General features: G+C 43.7%; 1 protein-coding gene across 2 annotated transcripts in view; it reads left to right on the plus strand.

Moving 5' to 3' along the window:
* The first annotated feature begins 2,432 nt into the window (after positions 1-2,432).
* The window catches only part of QSER1 (glutamine and serine rich 1), a 78,470-nt gene continuing 63,826 nt past the window's right edge, over positions 2,433-17,076 (plus strand). Inside the window, exon 1 of one of the 2 annotated variants that reach the window (XM_032413880.1) lies at positions 2,433-2,510. The gene's annotated coding sequence lies outside the window, so the exon portion shown is untranslated. Of the gene's footprint in view, positions 2,511-3,055; positions 4,359-17,076 lie in introns of those variants that run through there. The other variant, XM_032413879.1, reaches the window with a different exon arrangement.

Genomic DNA, 17,076 nt, shown 5'->3' on the forward strand with positions numbered 1-17,076 from the left:
CTTAAGTGTAAGATTTCAATTCATCTTGCAACCAAACTGCCTTTGATGTCATCGATTTTCAAAACTTGTCCCCCAATTTTAGAATTGAGATAGAAATAGTGGGCAAAAGAACATTGCACATGGTGACAGAGTAATACTATTTTTTAAATACTCACCCAAAATTTCCCTTAATATCTTTTCTCTGATTTATGTGACATAAATAGACTACATTATGGTGTGAGGGACTATAAAGGCTTATTGCCACTTCTTTGGTATTGCCTACGTAACTCACTCTGAGTACCAGTTGTGGGTATCTCAAACTAAGTGCCATAAAACATTTATAGCCTGCCACTCCACTTCCTACACTTTCCGTAAAGACAAAACTTTAGTGCTCACAAAAATACTTACAAGTGTAATAGTTGGTAGTGAGAACTTCTTTCTTTTATTTAGATTACAGATCTCCAGTCTGCAGTAAGAAAAATAAAGATTGTAAGAAAGATTTATGTTACTTCTCTGCAGGATCTCAAATTATCTGGCAAATTCCTTCCCCACGGAAAACTACTTTTCAAAGATATCCTGGGTAAATGCATACTGAAATTAGCATAAAATTGGCAAGATCACTTGTGTCTACACGTTTGAATTCATTTGTAAATAACGACTACTCACTTCCTTGCTTCCCCACCCCGGGACCAGACTCTAAGCATCACAGGTGCCGAAAGACTTACAAAAAGGAAGGAATAGGAACAAAAGGACGTTGGCGCCAGGAGGGAAAAAGAATCTCCCAGAACAAAAATAATCTCACACGGAATAGCAGATTCAGTATCAGGTATTACGGAAATTTAAACTGGCTTTTAAATGGTGATCAGTGATAGTGTATCAACTTTATTAGGTCTTCTACTATGCCTGTCTGGCTTGTTTAAACCTTTAAGCTTATCTTGAGGGGCAGATTTCTGTGCTAAGCACATAATAGGTGTTAAACCAGTATTGATTTTTTTAAGGGGGCTGGTCAATAAATATAAACTTCACTGTTTTAACTTTTACTTTATGCCTTAAGAGCCGAACGATGATTTCCATGAACTCTAAGTTTCACTACTCATGATTATAGAAGAAACAGAGCTCTGATATACAACAGAAGATCCTCAAAATAATCATTAAATTAACCCCCGCCAAACTGCGTGGAGGTCACATGGGAAATGTTTGGGTAAAGTCCTGAAGTCCCAAACAAAAAACTCCAACACAAAGTGTGCATAGTAAGTTTAAATGCATTGTAATTAAAGTCATCCAGATGGTAGTTGGATTAATCAATGAAGAGGCAGTATTTACCTTGGGATAGAAGATTCTGAAATCCAGAATGAGAAAATCCCCAAGGTGGGGGTGGGGACAGTTAATAAGAGCCCCTGGGAAAGGTCCTTTCAACGAGGATTGGAAAATAATACGTTTGAATTTGAATCTCTTTGAATATAAATCTCCCCTAACAGCAGGAAAAGGGTCCTCTAGCCCAGCAAGCTTTGTGCAGGAAGGGAGTAAACGGAACTGTAAAACAGCCCGCTCAGCTGTTTCTGGTTTGGGACTCGGCTCAGAGAAAGAAATCGCGATGTGGGAACTGAGTATTTGAGACACTCAAAATAACTCGAAGGGTCAAATAACGAACTCCAGGCAAAGCGTTGACAAGCCTCCCCCTTTGCAGCACCTACGCTGGGTTTCCTCTCAATTTCCCCTCCCTCGCGCGGGGCGAACTGCGGGCGCGGCCCCTTCCCACGCGGGGCGCGGCGAGCGTGGACAGCTCCCCTTGGAGCAGCCGAGGGCGGGAAGTCCGCGGCCCGTTGGCTACCGCTGGCGGGCATCTCTCCGGATGCCCGGAGCCGGCTGGGCCGGCAGGCCTCGAGCCTTCTCGGCCCTGCTGGCCTGAGAGAGGCGGCCGGTAGCGTCAGAGGCCTCGCGGGCCGCCCGCCTGGCCCGGGAGCCGCGAGCGCGGGGCGCCGAGGGGAGGCGGGGCGAGGCCGCGGGGCGGAGGGGGGCGGGAGGTGCATCCTGGGAAATCCACCAACATGGGGCGAAGCGGCCGCCGCCGCCGCGGTGAGTCCCGGGCGCGGATGCCGCCGCTTCCCTGACGCCCGGCTGGGGCCTCGCCGCGCGCCGCGGCCTGGGTTCCCCCGGCAGAGAACGGCCAGCGCGCCCTCCGCCCGTCCGCCCGCCGGGGCCATGTGAGGGGGCAGCTCCCTCCGCCGCCACCTCCTCCTCTTCTTCCTCCCCCCGCCCCCTCCCTCCCCTCCCGCCCCCCATACACAGGGCCCTAGAGGAGCCCCCACTGCTGCCCGCCCTCCCTACGCAACCCCCACGATGGACAGGAACTACGCGACCTCCGGCTTCGCGGACCCGCCGCCGCCGCCCGCGCCCCCCGCCGCCCCCGCCACCGCCAGTGCCGCTGCACCACCCCCCGCCCCCGCCTGGGCCTACGAACCCCGAGCCGCGGCGGCCGCCGCCGCCAGCAGCAGCTGCAGCAGCGGCAGCAGCCCCAGCCTCAAGGCCAGGTAGGGAGGGTGGGCGCCGGGGTCGTCGTGGGCCAGGAAAGGCCGGGGATGCGTTTGGGGCCTTCGCCCCTGTGCAGCGCCGCCCAGGGGTCCTGGCCGGGCGGGGATCCCTCCACTCTTCTCCTCGCCCTTGCCCGCGCGGGGAGAGGCGGATGATGACTCCTGTGAGGTGGTCTTGGGGTGGGTGGGGGCGCCCAGTGCAGGATTCGCGCTTAGGGCTGGTAGGGGACTGTGAGTAAAAGGGAGGGCTGGGCGGGAGTCGTGGGTCTCCGTCACCTCGCGGGTTTTGGGCTCTCTCACATGGTGAAGTTTTGGGTTCGTGCCTGAACTGGGCGATCAGGGAGACCCGGGACTGGCTCCGGGGGGGTGGGGGGGCCCCCGAGGAGTTCCGGGCAGTGACATTCCATTGTATTGGAACGGACAATGTGGTCTTGGGGACCCCGGCAATGTGAGGGTGGGGGAGGCGCGAGAGGAAGAGGCGCTGAGCAGCGTCCCTGGCATTGGGGGACCGGGGAGGGCTGGGCTGCGGGAGAACCCCTGGGGCGTGGGGCCCGGGAGGGGGCCTGGAGGGGCGCGAAAGCTGCGACGGGGCTGGGTGACATATGTTTGCAGTGGTGGCCAAGATTAAGCTATTTCTCTTCCACGCGTTCAAAGTTACTCTTGGGTTTCCTCCCCTTTTAACAACAGCAGGAAGTAAGGAATCTTTTTTGCCTTCTATGCCTTGGGGTGACTAAGAGTTGGGAAGAAATTGGGGGGGGGTCAGTGAAGGCCATAAAGGTTGAAGAACAGAAGCATGCTTCTCCATCTCGGCTTCTGAAACCCCGGTTCATTATGTAGCGCGGGGTTCAAGAGTTCATCTTTGCTCCATCATGACCAAGGGAATCTAAAATGTTGACTTTTACTAGATATTTAAGCTCGCGGGAAATGTGTAGTAGTGCCACACTGTGAAATGGTCCATTTGAATGATAACTGGAAGGCGTGGTCTGCTTTGGACGATTCGGGAGCGGGGTGTTTTAAAGCTACCTCTGCCGAACAATGCAGAATCTGGTAGGTGCAGCTTCTGATTACAAGGACCAGGGAATCCTGGGTTGCTAATGACTTCATCCTCAGCTACCAACAGGAAGCTTCGTGGCTTTATGATCTCATCAGATTTCTTCACTATTGTCACGACAGAAGTGAACTTTTTTTTTTTACTTTATATATTACAGTGTTGTAGGTTATCTTCTTTGTTTTTATGGAAGTTCCACCTTCATGATTGGGAAAATAATGTGTGAAGAGTAGTTGGTCTTTGTCTTAAATAATACCTTGGGATGATTGAGAGAGAATGAGAAAAATTGGATTCAAGAAAAGGGAAATAAGCTTTCTCAGAAAATTTTAGGTCCTTTGTTTAAAAGAGCTGGGATTTAAAAAAGAATAATAATGGGATGTGCCAATTTGGAGCTAATTAATTGCTGAAACTTTTCAGAAATAGTCATAACTTTGTATTATATACTATTAAGACATTTTAAGGAGTTTTCTGAAAGATGTTTGGCACTTTTCCCATTAATATTTTTTTGGTGCTAATTCGACTATCGTTTTTCAAGTAGCTTTTGCATCAAGTGCAATAATCTACAAATTACAATTGCTTTCTTTTCAGTGAACGATAACGATAGGTATTTGTGCAGCATTTTTAATGTTTTAAATGAAAAGTATTTTATTAGGTAAATGGAACAAATTCTACCCAGTTATTTCTGTTATTTCTTTTAGCAGAATACTTCTGAGGCAAGAAACTAAAATCTACTTGTCATATTTTCCAAATGTTATTAATCAAAGTAACAAAGAATGACTTCCCAAACACATTTGAAAACAGTAAGTAGATTCATTTGGAACACATAATCTAAAAGAGGTTTATTTTCTGTTTTTTTGGAAGTTATTGATTCTTAAATGCTAAGCACCCCCCCTTTAAAAATATGTATTTTGGGGGTGGAGTCAACTAAATTTTAGCATAGAAAATGCAGGCTTTCCCCCTCCCCCACCAACTTGCTTTGTTAACATCTTGTGTTAGGATCAGGCCATCTGTACAGGGCTACACACACTTCTTAATTGTACCTCATTTTATTCTTCAAATTGTGTAATGTCCTCTTTCATTTCAGTTGTATAGAAAATACTGAATCTGAAATATGGCCTGTAAATCTTTAAGTATTCTGCATTTTCAGAAGCCTATTCATATATTTTTATAACATTTTAGAAAGCTTTTTCATAATTCATATATAAGTTGAATGTTTTTGTTCCCCTTTGTGGCAGTTTCTTCTTAAAGGTGCAAATGAGTACTAGTTGTGATGATGTGATATGGATACTTATCCATAAAGAATTAGCCTGTCTGTCACCTTGTTTCCAGTAACCTATTCAGAAGCTAACAGATGGTAATGACATTCAGTGGTTACTGACATGTCCCTACTTTGTGTCTTTGCTTGATCCTGAAATGGAGTGTTTTCATCAGTTGATGGGGAAAGAACATGATAAACAATTTCTCATTACTTTGAAATAGTACTTTTTTGGTATAACAGCTCCATCAGGTATTAGGTATTTCTGTTGTTTTAACAATTAAAAAGCAAAGAGCTAAGGGGAAACTCTCAACATTTTACCTTAGGGTGTATAGAGTTTTCTGAATATTTCTGAAATAGTACTTGCTAGGTCAGTGGGAAATTCGGGGATAAAAATTGGTCTCGTAAATCTCCATTTATTTGTGTTCTTCTCAGTTAGTTTTAGGGACTGAATGAACATATCACTGCCTATCACAATGCAGTTGGAAATACTTTTGGTGGGGCTGTCTGAGATACCATTAATACCTTTGCATACTTTTGGAAATAAGGTGATTATCAGGAAGCTGCACATCTGTTTCCTTTTCTCTACCTGTTATTTATATCTTGCACAGAACATCGAGAGGCTCTTTCATCATAGTGATGATAGATGTGTTTGTATTTGAATATGCACCAGAAAGTGACTAAATAAAAATACTTTGTTTAAAGTAGATTTATATCTGTTTTTGTAACTTTGTCACTTGAAATTGTCAATTTTTTTGCTACCAGTTTTTCAAATTTCCTAATACATAAATTTTTTCTGATCATAGTATGAATGTGTAATGAGTGGAATAGGTACCTCTCCAAAAAAAAACAAAAAAAAATTATTAGCTTCTCTAAAACTGGTCAGCTACTGGGGCGACTGGCTGGCTCAGTCAGTTAAGCGTCCAACTCTTGATTTCAGCTCAGGTCATGATCTCAGGATCATGAGATGGAGCCCTGAGCCAGGCTCCAACTGGGTGTGGAGGCTGCTTAAGATTCTCTCCCTTTGCCTATCCCCCTGCCCCGGGTGCATTCTCTCTCTTAAAAACAAAAACAAAAAAAAAACTGGTGAGCTTCTATATTAAGGACTCTTTCATAAGTTTTAAATCTAGAGTCTCCCTCAAGGCTTTTGGAAAAAGACCTTGTAAGATCACAGTTTATGGGGAGTAGGGACAGTCCCAAATTAGTGAAAGGTTATTTCAAATAAACTTCTTTTGTTCAGAAAGTATTTTCCCATAGAAACAATGTTGTGAGTAATAACAGCTATCATTTACTGAACTAATTTGTGCTAGGCACTGTTTAAGTGATGAGCATATGCATACACACACACACTTAATATTAACAATTCTATGAGGTAGGGATTTCTTTTTTAAAAGATTTTATTTATTTGACAGAGAGAGAGTACAGATAGGCAGAGTGGCAGGCAGAGGGAGAGGGAGAAGCAGGCTCTCCGGGGAGTAGGGAGCCTGACGCAGGGCTCGATCCCAGGACCCTGGGATCATGACCTGAGCTGAAGGCAGACGCTTAACTGGCTGAGCCACCCAGACACCCCGAGGTAGGTATTATTTTTACCTTCCTCTTCATGAATGAGGAAACTAAGGCATAGAGACATTAAGTATATACTAAGTCAAAGTATACTTACAGTCATTTAGCTAGTAAGTAGGGGAGCTGGGATTTAAAGCTGGACATTGTGGATCTGGAGCCTGCACATTTAATTACTATACTGCACTACTTCATAGTAAGATAGTCTAATAATGCAATCTGACTATGTTATGGGTTAAATGAGCTTTTATGGCTGACCGGGTATCATTAGTATCCATATTTCAGTATTCATGTCGCTGTTGACTATTTTTTTTTCCTGATGGAAATGTGCTTTCTTTCACTTCCATAGCAGTGTACTTTTCTAGTTTTCCTTGTACCTTCCTGGCTAACTGCTTTTCCCTGTTCTTCAATAGCTCTTACTCTTCTGATCTCTACATACTGTCATTTTTTCCAGTGCTTTGGATTGATAGAATTTCTTGTGCTTTCTCCTGAGGAAATTACATTCATGCCTATGACTTTAAATATCTTCTCTGGAGATGCCTATGTATATGTTTAAGGCCCAAACATGTTCTGATCACCTAATTACATAACCTCTCTGAGCATTTACTTGGGTATATAACAGCCATTTTGTGATGAACTCATGCTCTCCGCACCTGTTCCATATCTGCTTGTCTAGGGAGGTGTCTCAGTAAGTCACACCTTTGTCCATTTAGTTGCTCAGGTCAGAACCTGGGAGTTGTGTGTGCTTGGTCACCAAGCCCTACTGCTTTTTTATCTCTTAAGTATATCTTGAAATTGTCTACTTCTTTCTGTTTCCACTGCTCCACCCTGATCCAAGCCACCATGATTTTTTTACCATATCTGCAGTAGCCTCCAAACTAAACGATATTGAACCTTTTCTTTCCTTCCCTCAACTAATTCTTCTCATAGTTGGGCCATTCTAAATCCCTTCCTACCTTAAAACTTTCATTCATGCTGTTACCTCCACCTAGGTAACTCACCCTTTCCCCACCTCTTAACCTGACTTCTTAAGGTATCTGATGTCAGAACCCCACTGCCTTCCAACCTCCATCCCGTATTGTTTTATGAAATGGTATGGATGTTTTCACAGTACCTTTTACTGTACTTTCATATAATTCTTAGAAATACAGTTATATACCTATACGCCATCTATGTAATAGATACCTTCCTCTTTAGAATGGAAGCTCTTTGAGGGACACTGTTTGTTTTGCTTACTGCTGCATACCTGGTACTTACTTTGATGCCTGGCATATAGTTGGTGCTTAATACATGTTTATGACATGATGGCCCGAACTCTTGAGTTACTGTGGGAATTGGAAGCCCTTTTCTTCCTGCTGCAGCCTCTACTGCCATTCCCCATCTTCTCCCTGTCCACCCTGTAATGAGAACCAAGATGAAGGGGTTAAGGCGTTCATGATCATCATTGGTTAGAAGTGTGAAGATGGGGGCTCCTGGGTGGCTCAGTTGGTTAAGCATCTGCCTTCGGCTCAAGTCATGATCCCAGGGTCCTGGAATCAAGCCCCGCATCAGGCTCTCTGCTCAGCAGGAAGCCTGCTTCTCCCTCTCCCTCTCCCTCTGCCCCTCCTCCAGCTTGTGCTCTATCGCTCGCTCGCTTGCTCACTCTCTGTCTCTCAAATAAATAAATAAAATCTTTAAAAAAAAAAGTGTGAAGATGTAGGCTGCTGCTTGCTTCCTACCTTTCCTTGCTGTGCTCTCTGGAACAATGAATACTAAAATGTATCTAGCAAAACCTAGTCCCAAGTTTTTTTTTCATTCATTAAACAGATATCTGAGTGCCCACAATATGTGAGACATGGTTGCCTTTATCCTCAAGTATTATATTTCTGTAGTGAAAGCTTGAGAAATCAAATGACATTCATTAATTCATTAGCATATAGTGAGCATCTTTGAATTTCTGTTACTGAGCTAAGATCTGTGGGGTACCAAAAAAATGAAAAAGACACTATCCTGCCTTTCAAAGAACTTGTGATCCAGAGGGGTGACAGGGTAAACACTTGCTGCCTCTCTACTTGGCTTCTAAATGTGGAAGTGCCCAGGGGCTTGGAGTTCCATCCTTTTTCCTTCTCTCCTCACTCACCCTGGATAAATTGCCACTTATATCAAGTAAGTTTCAAATTGATACCTCTATATTCGTATCTAGCTAGCTGCCTCCCTATCCTCTCCACTTGGATATTGAGTAGATATTTCAAGCATAATATATCCAACCTTAACCCCCCAACCTGGTCCTCCTTTAACCTTCCCTGACCTCAGTAAATAATACCACCATTTGCTTAGTAGGGCAGGCCCAAAAGATTGGAGCCATCTGTGATTTGTTTCTTTCGTCCCATATTCATTCCCTCAGCAAATCCTGCTGGTTTGATCTCCATATCCATAATTTCCCACATGGACTATTGCAGTTGCCTCCTGTTGTTTTCCTTGCCTCCACTTTAGCCCCTCTAGCCCTTAAACGTGCAACATCCAGTTAACATTGCAAAATATAAATCACATAATGTCACCCTGCTTAAAACCTTCCAGTGTTACTCAGAGGAAAATCCAAAGTCTTTATCATGGCCTACAAGGCCCTATGTGATCTGAGCCTTAGCTTATTCTCCAGCCTCATCATTCTACTCTCTCTACCATCTTTCAGCCTCACTGGTTTTATGTCTGTTCCTAAAACATGCTAAGATTAAGATTATTTGTGTCCTAGGACTTTTGCACTGGCTGTTCTCTTCATTAGGTATTGTCTTCACAGGTCTTTGCTTTGCCGCTTCTTCTGGACTTCCAGGTCTTTTCCCAGATGGTACTGCCTCACAAGGCCTTCTCTGACTGCCCCATCTAAAGTAACTTTTCATCACTGCATCATATCATAGAACATTATTTTCTTGGTAGCATTATCACTTTCTGAAGTAATTTTGTAGATTTATATGTATTCTTTATTACTACCCTTTCCTCATCCCACTGCCATGAATAGAATGCATGTTCCATGAGAACAGGGATCCTGTCTGTCTTGTTCACATCTGTAGAAGGCAGTACAGAGTAGGGGTTGATAGCATAAACTCTGAAGTCAGAATTTTTGGGATTATATTTTGACTCCACTTGCAGTACACTCTTAAATAAGTTTCTTATTCTCTCTGTGCCTGAGGTTCTTGTATTAAATGAGGATACTTTGTAGAGTTCTTGAAAATTCAGTGAGATAACTCAGAAAAGTGTTTAGAATGGTATCCACATTCTGTAGTATATAGAATAGCATATAGGATATTAGCTTTATTGTCAGCACTTAGAACAGTGTCTGGCACATTGTAAGTGCCTAGTAAACATCAGCAAATGAATTAAATAACTGTACTAGTAGGCAGAATATTTGTTTCTTTGTAAGAGTTACAAAAATTTTGGGGTGCCTGGGTGGCTCAGTCGTTAAGCATCTGCCTTCAGCTCAGGTCATGATCCCAGGGTCCTGGGTTCCAGCCCCACATCGGGCTCCTTGCTCAGCGGGGAGCCTGCTTCTCCCTCTGCCTGCCACTCCCCCTGCTTGTGTTTTCTCTCTCTCTGTGTCAAATAAATAAAATCTTTAAAAGAAAAAAAAAGTTACAGAAATGCTTTGGAAACTTAGAAGGAAGAATTATATAAAGTTCAAGGAGATCGTAGAAGCATTTGTCAGGTATATTGCATACAGCTGATCTGAATTATTATTGTTAATGCTGCATGAGTGTAGTAAGGGATTAACATGAAGAGGGAGCTTCCAAGAGCAAGTGTTACAAAGAGGGAGGAAGTGGAATCTGCTAGAGCAGTTAAGGACTGATCTTTGAACTGGCATAGCCTTACTTCTTCCACAGTCTACTGGTCAAAGCAGTCCTGGGCCCAGTGCAGAGTAATGGGGGAGAGACTGTACAAAGGTGTGTTTCATTGGGGAGGTCATCAGGATAATACTACCACAGTGTGTTAGTGCTAGATTTGAGAGGGCTTTGATGACAGCCCATGGAGTGTAACCTCTACATCTCAATAGGAAGCTTTGAAAGGTTTTTGGGAAGGATGATGATGATGATATGAGCAAAAAATAAAGTGTTGTAATAAGATTATTTTGGCAGGGGCGCCTGGGTGGCTCGGTCAGTTGAGCATCTGCCTTCGGCTCAGGTCATGATCCTGGAGTCCTGGGATCGAGTCCCATATCGGGCTCCCTGCTCAGCGGGGAGTCTGCTTCCCTCTGACCCTCCCCCCTCTCATGCTCTCTCTCTCTCTCTCTCTGGCTCTCAAATAAATAAATAAATCTTTTTTTAAAAAAAGATTATTTTGGCAGTTAAGTACATAATGTATTAGAATTGGCAGAGGGAGAAAACAGGATACCAAATGAGAGGCAATTCATCAGACCAGACAGGAGAGAGGTTGTATTAGTCAAGGTTCTCCAGAGAAATACATGATTTGTTGTGGATATGGATGGAGATATATATGATAACTGTGATATCTATCTATTTATTTATGATTTATTATGAGGAATTGGCTCACACAATTATGGAGGCTGAGAAATTCCATGCTCTGCTCTTTGCAGTCTGGAGACCGGGAAAGCCTGTTGTGTAATTCAGTCTGAGTCCTAAGGTTTGAGAAACAGGGGAGCCCATGATGTATTTCTGAGGGCAGGAGAAAATGAGCTGAGATGTCCCAGCTCAAACAGTGAGGCAGGTCACAGAGGGCAGATTCGTTCTGGGGAAAAGGAGGCAAAAACAATGCTTAATCTGGGTATCCTGTGGCCAGTGAAGGTGACAAATAAAATGAACCATCAGACATCCACCCCTTATCAACTTTACACCTATAGGGATCTCTTTATTTTTTTTAAAGATTTATTAATTTATTTTAGGTAGAGGGCAGGGGGAAGGGCAGAGGGAAAGAGACTCTTAAGCACACTCCACGCTGAGCATGCAACCCCACGTGGGGCTCAATCTCACAACCCTAATATCACGACCTGAGCTGAAACCAAGAGTCAGATGCTCAACCGACTGCACCACCCAGGTGCCCCTACGCCTATAGGCATCTCTTTAAACTTAATCTCCAAACAAAGGTAGCAAGATGGTAACAAAAGGTATCTTCTAACATGATACAACTATCTTGTGTACAACTGAAAACATGCCAGTCCCTTCCTCAGGAGAGCGGATTAAGTCCTTTGGTAATGTTTACTCTTCTCCTTGATATCCCAAAACTTAAATACTAGGATGTAAAATTAACAATACTTTAAGTACTATGATAGAAAATCAGTACATCTTATGTCACACAATAAGGAAATAAGAGGAAAGAAAAAAATTTACACACAGACATACCAAAACATGAGAAAAATAAGGAGGAAATACTCAAGACAATTACAGTCCTTATTTCTTTAACTGGTTACATGCTCATAGCTGGTACTAATAACAAGCTCTTCTACTACCCATTCTGTTTGCCTTCAGCAAGTATCTATCTCAGCTGGTTGTGGTTCTTTACCTGGTGGGGTGACCCAACCTTCATTTCTAAAGGGTCTTTACAATTATTAGTCCTGCTTGGATTTAGTTGTTGTAGTTTTCCATTGACTTTAGTCACAGGGCATGGTAATACTTGAGAGTTGCCTTAAGGGACCTTCTGTATTCCAGACATACTCATCCTTATTTCCATTGTGGAGTATTTCAGTTTCCCCTTGATAGTCCGGATCATTCAGCCCATCCAACACTATGACTCCCTTCTTTGCCTGTTGGTTCAGTAGCATGAGGAACCCAGAGTAGCCAGATGGCAATCTTAACTTCCAGTCCAATAGAATCATCATTGGATCTTCTGATGAAGCAGTCTTCCTGCTGGACATTAGACCTCTAGGCCAGCAGAGCAGTAAGCCACTGGAACAGGAAGTAAAAATTTGGCTAGTGGTTCACTAGGGATGTTAACGAGTGGTGACAGTCCCAATCTACCCCTTGATTCTCAGGCCCAGGAAGCCTAGGTATCAGAGAAACAGTACTAGGCAATGAGATGCTGATTCAGAGCATATATAGCCTTGTAGAGAACCTTGCCCTTGTACTTAAGGTATTGCCACCTAGCTGGTACTAAAAAAAAAGTCTTCAAAAGGCCATTCCACCATTCTTTCAAGCCAGCTGCTTCAGGTTGTTGAGGAACATGGTAAAACCAGTGAATTGCATAAGAATGGGCCCACTGTTGTACTTCTTTTGCTGTGAAGTGAATTCCTTGATCAGAAGCAAAGCTGTGTTGGAATACCATAATGGAGCAGGTGTTGGCATTCCATAAGTCCACAGATGATAGTTTTGGCAGAATCACTGAAAACAGGGAAGGGAAATCCATATCCAGAGTATCTATTCAAGTAAGAACAAAGTCTTGTCCCTTCCATGAGGGAAGCTGTTCAGTGCAGTCAGCCTGTCACCAGGTAGCTGTCTAATCAACCTGGGAAATGGTGCCGTATCAGGGGCTCAGTGTTGGCACCTGTTGCTGGCAGATTGGGTACTCAGCAGCGGCCATATGCACATCAGCCTTAGCGTGGGGAAGTGCATGTTGTGGAGCCCCTGCATAACATCCATCCCTGCCCCCATGGCCACTTTGTTCATTAGCCCGGGCTTTGCTGAGGAAGGAGGCTCTGGTATCCACAGACCAGGTCATTCTATCCACTTCATTAAAACTTTCCTCTGCTGAGGTCACTCTTTGGTAAGCATTCACATAGAAAGCAAATATCTTCAATATTTTTTACCCATTCAGACATATATCCATATACCTTTCTTTGTTACCAGTTTTCCAATTATGTTCCTTCCAAGCCTGGCCATCCAGCCAAACCATTGGCTGCAGCACATGTATCAGTACATAATTGCTCATCTGGTCATTTCTCTTTTCAAGCAAAATGGACATCCAGCTACGCTGCTTGATGTTCTGCCCACTGGGAGGATTTCCCTTTACCACTGTTCTTCAAAGATATCCCAGAAAGGGGCTGTGGTGCTGCAGCTATCTATGTTAGGTGGTATTTAACGTATCTTGCAAGACTACTTGTAAACCGGGCCCAAGTCTTTTCTTCCTCTGTCAACTGATTGTAAGGGTACTTGTAAGGGTACAGGCTGGAAGAAAGAAGGCAGTGTAGCAGGAATGGGGACCATGGGCATTTGGGCCACTTTTTTTTTTTTTTAAGATTTTATTTTTAAGTAATCTCTACACACAATGTGGGGCTTGAACCTACAACCCTGAGATCAAGAGTAGCATGCTGTACTGACTGAGCCAGCCAGGTGTCCCTGGGCCACATCTTAATATAACTTGTGTCTTAGGGCCTGCTTGGGCCCAGTCATGTATATACCACTTCCATTTGATGATGGAGTATTGCTGTGCATGCCCATCTTTATGGCTTGTTGGATCAGATAACACCCAGTTCGTGATGGATATCTTGGGTCCCATGGTAACTTGGGGGCCCATGGTTAAACGTTCAGTTTCTATTGAGGCCCAATAACAGGTCAAGAGAGGTTTTTCAAAAAAAGAGTAGTTATCTATATATGATGGCAGGGTCCTACTCCAAATCCTAAAGGTCTGTGGTTGTGATCCACCTATAGGGGCCTACCAAAAGCTCTAAACATCATCCCTATCTGTTGCTGACACTTGAAGGACCGATGGATCTGTTGGACCATATGGCCCAAGTGGCAGAAGAGTTGGCACAGCAGCCTGGACCTGTTAAACAGCCTTTCTTTTCACTCAAAACTAACAGCTTTTCGGGTCATTTGGTAGATGGGCCAGAGTAACACACCCAAGTGGGGAATATATTGCCTCCAAACTCCAAAAAGTCCCACTAGGTGCATCTTGTGCATCTTTCTTGGTTGTACAAAGGCCAGAGACAACAATTTATCTATCCTTCATCTTAGTAAGGATATCTCAACATATCCCATACCACTGGACCCCTAGAATTTCACTGAAGTAGAATGCCCCTGAATTTTAGTCTGATTTATTTCCCACCCTGTAATATGCAAATGTCCTACCAATAAGTCTATAGTAGTTGCTGCTTCTTGCTCATTATGTCCAATCAGCATTAATATTATCAATGTAATAGGCCTGTGTGATATCTTGTGGAAGGGAAAGGTGATCAGGATCTGTGTGAACTAAATTATGACTTCGAGGTAGAGAGTGAACATAAACCTGAGGTAAGACAGTAAAAGTGTATTGCTGGCCTTGCCAGCTGAAAGCAAACTGCTTATGGGCAGGTATGGAGAAAAAGGAATTTGCCAGATCCATAGCTGCATACCAGATACGAGGGAATGTGTTATAATTTGTTCGAGCAATGAAACCACATCTGATACAGAAGCTGCAATGGGATTCGCCACCTGGTTAAACATAACAGTAATCTGCTGTCATTTTCCAAGACCCATCCATCTTCTGCATAGGCCAAATAGAAATGAATGGGGATATGGTGGAAATCACCACCCCTGCATCTTTCAAGTCCTTGATGGTGCCACCAATCTCTGCAGTCCCTCTAGGAATTTGGTATTGTTTTGGGTTTAATATTTTTTGAGGTAGAGGGAGTTCTAATGGCATCCACTTGGCCTTACCCTCCATAATAACCCTCACTCCACAGGTCAGGGAATCAGTGTAGGGATTCTCTGAGCTGTTAAGTCTGTCATTCCAATTATGCATTCTCAAACTAGGGAAAATAACCATAGAACAGGTTCAAGGACCCACTAGACCCACTGTGAGATGGACTTGAACCTGACCTCCATAAGCCTCTACTCTTGACTAGTGGGCTACAGTGATATTTCGGGTCTCCTGAAATTAGTGTCAGGTTATAGCCCATACCCAGTAGTTCCTGAAAGGTCTGACATTATTTCCTTTTCTCTGATACACAGTTACCTTGGCAAAAGGCCATATGTAGGTCCCTTTGGGGAAGGCTGGGAGAAAGATTAACAGTATATGTTTTCAGTAATGGACTCTGCTCTCCATTATGGTAATCATGTCTGCCTTGCTTTTGGTGGTTGAGTCACTTTTGGCCCAGCCATCCTGGAGTCTAATGACTCTCATTGTGTTTAGGTTTCCCAATTAATTGACTGCAGTTTCTATGGTAAGATTTGGCCCACAGAGACACAGAGACAGGTGGTCATAGAGCTCTTCAAGGATGCCAGGACTCCTCTCGCAAATTTATTTTTCACAGTATTGGTGGAAGGTATGTCTTCTGGACCTTCCCAATGTGGGGAAGTGGGTATTGACAAATCTACTGGAACATTCCAATTTCCATAAGCCTTTGAATCCCTTCCTCTACATTAAACCAAGGCATGTTGGCACTTCCAGTTCACTCATGGTGGCCACCTTTTAGTCCATTCTTCAGCTAACCAACCAAACTGCTAGAGCCTTTTCTGACTCCCTAAGCTGCAGCGTTAAATGCAGAATCTCTGCTTAGTGAGCTCATGTCAATAAATTTGGCCTGATCAAACTATGTTTCTTCCACCGTTAGATCCACACACATACTCATTCCCACACATGGTCCTCAGATTTCTGTCTGTATAAAATAGAAATCCAAGTAGGTCTTTTAGACTGTAACATACTTTGTCATGAACCTAACATACTGTACTTCACCTTTAGGGACCTGCTAAGACTTGAATCTAGTTATAGGTCTAAAAGCAAAGAGAGGTGGGTAGGGGTGGGTCCTGAGGAGAATCAGCATTATCTTACATAGCTCGTGCCTCAGGGGGAAGTCATTACAGTTTCATCAGGCAGTGCATGGTTCATCCCTTCAGGTGGAGGGAGAAAGGATGCCTCCCCTGGGGGTGAGAAAACCTCTTCCACTGATAAAGAAGACTGGTAAGAATTTAGAGGCCCAGTGTCCCCAGCTTCATCTCTCTTCCCATACCTCCTCATCCCAACTTCTAGGATCTCATCTTTTCCCAATCAGTGCCCTCACTTTAACAGTAGGTACTGTGTGAGGTTGAGAGTTCAACTTGTGTTGTCTTTCCGCCAGTCACAGGATGAGGTTCTGCACTGATTTTCAGCACTTTCAGCCCAGTGGCTACAGGAGGTAAGGCTCTCTCTCCTTCAGGAATACCTAGAAGCTCTTAGGTCATTTATGCTGCCCTAGAGCTGGGAATTCAAATCCCTGAGCTCATCCCTTTTTTTCACTACTTTGTCCAGTGACATTAGGAACAACCAACCAATGTCATTATATTCATTAGTTTTCCAAAAATGTTTGAAAGTATATACCGAGTCATTTATCTCCTTGCTGCTTATAAGGGGAGTATCCAGTGCAGGTATTTTGGAGACCTCTAAGTTCATGCCATGGACCATCAGTGCTCTTTACTTCTGGAAAGAATCATTCACATTGTTAAATCTAATCAGATTACAGAGCCAATTGCAGAAACCCCAGAACCATTTCAGAAAACTCATCCTTAAAATTCTGTTCCTCTAGAACCACTCTTGATACCAGAATCTGTATTGGTTAGTGTTTTCCAGAGAAACAGAACCAATAGAATGGATATATACATGTACACAAACACACATATATAAATGGAAATTTATATAAATATAATGGAATTTTATCGTGAGGAATTGATTCATGTGCTTATGGAGGCTGAAAAGTCTTATATCTGCTGTTTGCAGTCTGGAGAACCAGGAGAGCTGGTGGTGGTATAATTCAGTCTGAGTCATGAGGCCTGGGAACCAGGGGAGCCCGTGGTGTCAATCCCACTTCAAGGGCAGGAGGAAATAAGATGTCC

The sequence above is a fragment of the Phoca vitulina genome, unplaced genomic scaffold (assembly GCF_004348235.1).
Source record: "Phoca vitulina isolate PV1807 unplaced genomic scaffold, GSC_HSeal_1.0 scaffold16, whole genome shotgun sequence".
Taxonomy (NCBI): Eukaryota; Metazoa; Chordata; class Mammalia; order Carnivora; family Phocidae; genus Phoca; species Phoca vitulina.